We start from the raw sequence: 7917 nt of genomic DNA on the forward strand, positions 1-7917 counted from the left end.
GGCGGCCGCGCCGCAGCGCCCCCTACCGCGCCCGCCCGCCTCCACCGCTCCGTGCCGTGTGTGTCCGCCCCCCCCGCAGGAACGGCGGCCGCGCCGCAGCGCCCCCTACCGGCCCGGGTGAGGCCGCGGGCCACCAACAGCGCCCCCTGCCGGCGGGAGCCGGGGCGGGGGGGTCTTTCCCTGCCCCAAAACCCGCTTTTCCCGCCTGAACAGGGATTCCCGCCGGTGCTTTCCCGACGGGATATCGTTAACGCGGGGTTTACGCTTATGCCTGTTTAAAGAGCTTTCGTTTTACAGCTGAAATTCTAGACGTTGTTTTAGGGGCAACCCACCACCGCTCTCAGCTGCCAGAGCCCCTTCCTGCTACAAGCGTAGAACAGCTAAAACCATCACCGAGTTTTGCAAAAATACTTCCACTGTCAGTAAAACGGAGATAATGGTTTGGCTTAAGTACGGTGAGTACTTTGGATTTCCTTCCATTAACCACATTAAAGTCAACAGTATTTAAAAAATAAGAAATAGATCAACGAAGCTCTGAATTTCTAGAGCGCCTGGGGATTTGAAAACCTGTTACAAACATTAATGAATTAATCCACACTAATCCAATGAGGTAACTATCCCTTCCTATTTTACAGGTGTTTATACCATCAGATCAATCATCAGCCAAATACAGAATGGAGAAATCCTGCTTTAAAAATCTGTCCATTACATTTCATAACGGAGTCTTTCATACAAGGACATTTGCCACATATACAATGAAATGTATACTTTAAAGGCCATGAAGAGACAAAGACTAATTTGAGCTTTATACAATCCAAAGCACCACCACATATCGCTATTTCCCTTTTAATTAACAAAGCACTGCGTGTCAATGGCCAGGCCTGCAGCAGCTCCGCTGCCATCCACAGCACAGCACACAGAAAGGGGGTGAATAAGATTTTTTTCAATTACTTTTTAATATAAAGTAGCCAGAAAACAAGGAACCTGACTTGAAACTATTGATTAAAAAAAAGACAAAATAATATTTTCAGATCTATGTCATCTTAGGGACAACTAAATCCTGTTGCTTCTGAAAAGTACAAAATCCTCATTTCATAGTCGGATAAACGCAGCCAGACACGTTGCTGTGCAAGGATTAATACCATTCTATAGAGGTAACACTTTCCTAAACAACTTAGAGTGGAAAACCACAGGCTACTCCAGAACAGAACCAGATTGACTCCTACTCCTATGCTTTACATCAACATACTCTAGATAGCCTGGTATTTGTAAAGAACTTCAGGAAACAAAGGGGAAAAATTACTTGGTTATTACGGAAGAAACTCCTGTTCTAACACCAAAGTTTTTCTGCCTCTTCTTCCTATGTCCAAGTAAAATAAAGTGTATCATTTCTGTCAATCCTTTTACAGTCAAAACAATAGCACCATCTATAAATCATACCTACATTCACAAATTTAATTAAATTACAATGTATTAAAGATGTTTTTTGCGTGCAACAACTACATTCCCAAAACCACCTTTGGAAAACAAAAGTGCTTCAAGATTTACAGGGCACACAACCAGCAGATCCTCTGGCAACTGAAACCACGTTTCCTAATTTTCTCCTAAAGTCCTTTAGCTCACAAGTAACTTCGATTCAACTAAACCAGACACTTGCAGAAAAAAGAACATTTCTATAAAAGTTGAAGACGCAGGGAGAAAAACTTCTAATAAAGATGAAGTTTGATGGAGAGTACCACTGCAGTTCCCACACTCCAGAACCCAAGTGATAGGCAATAATTGAAGGGCAATTTATCATTTTTTCATGCACTTCTCACTTGTGTATAACTACAGGGAGTGCTTTTCTTATTTTCATAGTTAATGGAACCAAATGCTAAGGAGAAACTGCCCATGGTTCCCCAGCTACCTCAGAGACAGAATTGAGGTTAAGTAGCTCATCAAAATTAAAAGCTTTTTTTATATAAGAATATCATTTAATATAAAATCATTTAATATAAAATGTTCCTAAACCAAATACAATCAGGTATTTGCTTGACCTTGATGATAGCTTATTGTCATTTGGCTAACAGTTGCTGAAATAAATCCATGTCAGAGTGGCTGCGCAGGCATCAATTATGGCTTGGTCTGGTTCAACTAATTCAAATAATTTCTCAAAATTAAAGGCCACAATTTCTTTTGTGGATGAGAAGTTTTTAGTTTTTCTTTTAACTGTAGTTTAAAAAAATTCTCAAATAGGCTTAAGCTAAATTAGCTACATTTTGAAAAAAGAATGACCGTCTTTCACCAAAATAGATTAAGCAGCTGCAGTTTAAACCCAGATGAATGTGTTAGGTTAGCTGACATTAGAAGAAAAGCATCATGACTTCCATGAATTATTCTACTTTCTAATGTTTGCTAACCCATCATGCAGCCTGTGAGATATAACCATCCATGATCCCACCAGGGTACCTTTAAGGATTACCTATCCACAGGCTCAAAGATTGAAAGCAAAAAGAAGAAAAAGAAATATAGAAAGGGGAACAAGATGCACAAGGTCAGGTTCCTGGAGCTCAAATACTGCAGAAAGGAGAGGGACCTTGTAGCAGACACGGAAGAAAGCGTTGTGGACCAACACACTACATTGCTCCTCAGATGACACCTCCTGTGAACCTGAAATTAAACATTTTATAGGTCTACACTCAAGCAAGTGAATAAACAAGTCTACCTTCTTTACAGGAGCAGCAGGGAAGAAGGCTCACACAGAGAGTAACATTTTTTACAGCAGTTACTCCTTTCCCTCAGCTGCATCAGACACTAAAAAGCACAGAGGCAGGCATGTTCATCTTAATTCCACATCACACACCAGCGCTGGGTGGCCAGCTTCCTGCCCTCTCTTTTCTAGTGGTATGCTTTATGTAAAGTTACACAAAGTTATATTTTGTAAAAGCCATGATTAACTTTGTCCGGCAGATGAAAAATACAAAATTATCAATAGCTCAGATACCTCAAAAGCTCATAACCTGGGCACAAACTTGCTAATCTCAGCACAGCAGAAAGCAGCGCTGCCCATCCGGCTTTGGCAAACCCACGTTCTTAAAGCCTTCTTCATTTGTAAAGCACCTCAGCTGACTTTGATGACTAACCTTCCTGTCCTAGTGCTTACAGCCACATAATAATCCTTCTCCTTCCTCCAGCCCCTAAGTAAGCTTCAACAAGCCAAGCTGATAGTGACCAAAGGTTATTCTACCTCTCAGGGCTGTTGCATAGCCTATGGGAAATATGTTGGTCGTCTCAGCAAGAGTCTCAGACAAAGCATGAGAATATCACGTAACAAAAGAAAACAAAACTCAACAATACCCATTTTTTTAAAGGTTTTTTTCCCCAGCCAATGTAGGAGTGCAGGACCTGACTATGCAAGGAGTTAACACCCTCTGGGGCTGATGGAGTATAATCTGTTTCTTCCTATTCCCTGAAGTATGACCCTAATGGCATTGATTTAACATCTCATCCAGAATGTGACTACTGAACTGACGTATATAAAGAATATGAAAATGAAAATGTATTTATCTGGGTTGCAGTAAACATGAAAGAAATAAAGATGCCAGCATTAAAAAAAGATCTGACAAGTTCATGTGAATGCTCTGCATTTAGCTCTTGTTTCAGAGCAACAGTCTGTTATGTTGGCTCCTCCACAGTTTAATGATTTCCTGTTAAGAATTTAAAATTAGAAGCCTCCAACAACTTCCCCATAAACTATTTTCAAGGTTCCTTTAATATCCACATCAAGGAGATATAGTAGGTTCATATGTTATCCATGTCAGTTCACTTCCTTCCCACTTCAAAATAAGCACATTGCAGGAAAATTCAGCAGGTTTTTTATTGTTTTCTTAGAACCTTTTTTCCCACTAAGCATGTCCAGCTATAGTAATTAAAAAAAATAAAATTGCTCACATATACAAGCTCATATTTAAACCATGGCAAAATGAGAACCGCTGGTCTAATCTAAAAAGCCTCAATCATGCTAGATTATGATCCAAATCTTCCACTGATGAGTTCACTTGAACCTGCAACTACATTCATACTGGACTTCACCTGCATTAACACATCAGTTTCACAAACACATTTTTGCTCTTTGACAAGTACCTCACCTTTAATGAAAACATGCAAACAATACTCTTGCACTGGAAGCATATGAAACAGATTCCATCTTTTTCATCCAAGCTTTCCAGAACTATACTCCTGCAAAACAGGCACAGTATTTATTTAGTACTTTTCACATACACATCTCAAACTATGTAGCACTGTTTATTCTTTTGACTCAGAAATGATATAATTGCAGTAGTTATACTATTACACCACATCTGCAAAATTATTTGAGGTAGGCATATAAAAGGCAGAGCATCTGCAGGCATCCCAACTCAGTTCCTCACTGACTGGGTCAATGAAAGGACTCACAGACACTAATCACCACCTTTCTGACAAAAATCAGCATCTATACCTATCCACCAAGAACCCTCGTTATGTGAACGCTTTCTAATTAATTTCAGTTAAAAACGAGTAAGGTGAAACTGCAGTTGACTTAGCCTGACCTAAGAACATGCCAGTGAAAAAATGCAGCAGTAAAAGAGACAATTCAGCTGTTTCTTGCATAAGCTCTAACAAATGTACAGCTGAAAAAAAACAAGTCCCTTTTCAGTTTGCAGCTCAGCCACAGAGTCAAAAATTGTGAGGCGAAGACAACACTGATACTTTTTGCAGTAATTTGCAGACCAAATTGACTTGTTAGTCATGAAACCCTGGTTTCACATAGGGGTTTGGAAAAGCTCACTTGAACAACCTCCTCTAGCAGAGGTGAACTTAGCAATTCACTGCTGTTCAGAAACAGTAACTTGGTACCAATATCTGGTTGGGATTTTTTTTTTTTTAAAGGGTTTTGAGGAGGGTTTTTGTGGTGCAGAACAACATCAGGCTTCAACCACATTCTATTGAAATTACACAACCATCTTTCTTTGCAGATGTAAAATCTCTTCTATGTGAACTTCTTCAACAGAAGGAATTTTGACAACCAAGACACTGTTTGATCTCTAGGAGCCGTTTTTATAAGAGAAAACTATGATTAGATTTTCTTTATACATTTACCCATTATTAGTCTTGTCTGCATCCCCATCCAGTACAACGATACACAGATGTACGGAGAGCCATTGCACTCCATACACTTCAAATGAGAGTTGATCGGATACCCAGATGCTTCTTCAAAAGCCAAAACTACAGAAGACAGACCGACAATACTTTTGCCTAAACAACATACATTACCATTTTGCTTTCAGACATAGGCAGTATTTGTAAGTGTCCTTTAAATGTTTCCCTATATAAAAAGACAAAAGAAAAGAGAAAGATACCAACAAAGATAAGAATATCCATCAGAACCTCTGCCAACAAGTACTGGAGTCAGAAACGTTTTCTAACATCTGCAACTATTAATGAGTAATTGCATTAAAATAATTTACGGATGTGAAAAGCACATCACTGAATGGAGCCATTTTGCTAATAAGTTCTCAATTCAGCTTAAGGAAAAAAATACATTCAACAGGATACCTCTTAAGTTTAAAGGTATTCAGAAAACTAACCAATTATTTAATAAACTTCCTTAAGTCTGTTCTGCTACTATGTTACTTTGAATGGCTACCTACTACTGTCTCAACATTAAACACACACACGCTGAATTGAGGACTCCACCAACTCTCTAATAACGCCTTTAAGAACAAAATATGTATCTATGATAGATCACCAAGTTGTTCAATACATAAATATATCAAACTGTACAATATTAATAAATTACAAATGCTACTATATTTAAATTTTACTTCTACCTAGAAATTAAATCACTTTTGCCATAAAGATTATTCCTCAGGCTCTACAATCAAAATGAATCACAGACTGAATACATAACATAATATACTCCAAAGGTTTATGCCATGTCCTCTCAGAGATATGTTTCTTTCTTCTCCTTAAATATACACACTATAGTTTTGTCTACAAAAAATTATGACCATAAACAGTGTAGCCTTGCTCAAAGCATAGTAACTTATCAAGAAGATAAAGTCCATGACCACAGCACTATCCTGAAAAATACATTTCCCTTTGCCACTGTTTTCAGAAATCTTATTAGATACTTTCATTTAAAACAAAATAAAAAATATTATAAGTTCAGGAATTACCATTTTCTATGTATTATCAATACTTTTTCCTTCACACCTGGAAAACTGCTTTAGCTGTCCATTCCTAACAGGCCTCCAACCTTTCCAAACTAACTCTCTGGAAAGTAACTGAGGTAAATAGTCTCTGCCTCTCAGGGGGGCTAATTGTCAATAGAAACCAGCTGTCTTTCCTCAACTGAAAAAAATCCACACCTTCTCAGAAAATAAAAGAAAAACCTGAAGCCACTAACAGGCAAAAACAAAAGGAGAAAGAAGACAAAGCAATCTTCCATGGTCTGTTTATACCACATTCTTTTCTTCCCACCCCATAACATTTCTTTCTGCAAGTAAAGGACAAAGAATAATGTCCTCTCACAAAATGTGGTGAGGGAGGAATAGCAACAATTTAGGATTATTAAAAACAGTCCCCAAAGTAAAACCGCAGCAGCTCTGCCTCCTATAATTTTTAAAATAAAGAAGAACAAACAATAAGTCACAGTAGCAGTCCTACATTAGCTAAGAAAACCAAAATAAGACTTGACAGAAGGAGAAATATTCCCTGGTATAGTTAGTGCATCTAGGGCTTGTGTTTCTTCTATCCACACATATGATAAAAAGTTTGAAAAATGCAAAATATTTAACTCGGAATAAAAGTTTTGTTTAAGACCATGCTAGAGCAGTCAAACTTGAGTGATAGTAACTTAGTGTGATATCAAAACCTACACCAACTATAATCTGAGTCCTTGCCTGCCTTGCACTTGGGGTGGCTAAATCGCTGGCTACACATTGTGTATTTTAGACCAAATGATGTTAATTTGCTCTGCCTAAAAATCTACCATCTGTGTCCGAGAACTATCCAATATGTCACTAGTGGTGTGTGCAAGCCCCACATGGAAAGCAAATTAGAAAGAAAAACATGCCTCAAACAGCTTAATACAGATAATGAGATATTGACAAAATATAGTGCTATTTCCATGAGGGGTCACGGGGTTAATTTACAGGAAAAGGGTGTTTTTACCACATGACAGCCAAGGAGGAAGACCAGACCAGGCAGGTGCACTTCAGGTGCATTAGCAAACCCCCTCAGACGCCAGGCTCTCAAATAACGCTCACCTTGAGCTGCCAACACACCTGAAAGCCATAGAAAGCCCAATATTAGCAGTATGTTACCACAGGTGAAGTCATAAATATCAACATTTCTACTGCTAAGAGAGGTCTGGGGTTGGACAGGCCCTGGTGCTCAGGGTGTGAGGGGGGACACTTAGGGTCCCCCATGAGGCCAGCTGCTGGGGGGGCTCTGCCTGCTCTCCCCGTGAAAATAAATCCCCCAGAGCCCCTAACCCCGAGGGCAGGCGGCCCCTAGGCCCGTGCTGGCTGTGGGGAAGGCGCTGTACCATAGCGGTCACCTTAAGGCCAGGCCCCGTCCCACCGCAAGTCCCAGCCCTACCACACCACCTCCCTTCTCGCTCCCAGCCACCGCCAGCAAAGACTCTCCTCCCCCATATTTTCTCTCACTCCCTCGATATATCTCCGTAGTCCCACAGCTCTTCACCGCCCTGGGCTTTCCGCGTTCGCTCTTTCGAGCCCCCGCGCAGGCGGATGATTCCCTTCCCTCCTCTCTTCCCCTCGATCATCCCCACACCCTCCGCGCTCCAGCCGCCGCTGCCGTCTCGCCCTCCCCGGGCAGGGCAGCGGGAGCCCCGGGGCCTGAGGCGCGGGAGGTGGAGCGGGCCGGGCGAGC

At 40.5% G+C, this 7917-nt stretch overlaps 1 long non-coding RNA gene across 1 annotated transcript; it reads right to left on the reverse strand.

Moving 5' to 3' along the window:
* Nucleotides 1-805: 805 nt before the first annotated feature.
* LOC141932341 (uncharacterized) lies at nucleotides 806-7809 on the reverse strand. The gene is made up of 4 exons (XR_012625801.1): nucleotides 7195-7809; nucleotides 5293-5344; nucleotides 4128-4218; nucleotides 806-2649 (listed from the first exon to the last, which is right to left on the reverse strand). It is a non-coding gene; the product is annotated as an uncharacterized LOC141932341 (long non-coding RNA).
* Between the last annotated feature and the right edge of the window lie 108 nt (nucleotides 7810-7917).

Source organism: Strix aluco, chromosome 19 (assembly GCF_031877795.1).
Source record: "Strix aluco isolate bStrAlu1 chromosome 19, bStrAlu1.hap1, whole genome shotgun sequence".
Lineage (NCBI taxonomy): Eukaryota > Metazoa > Chordata > Aves > Strigiformes > Strigidae > Strix > Strix aluco.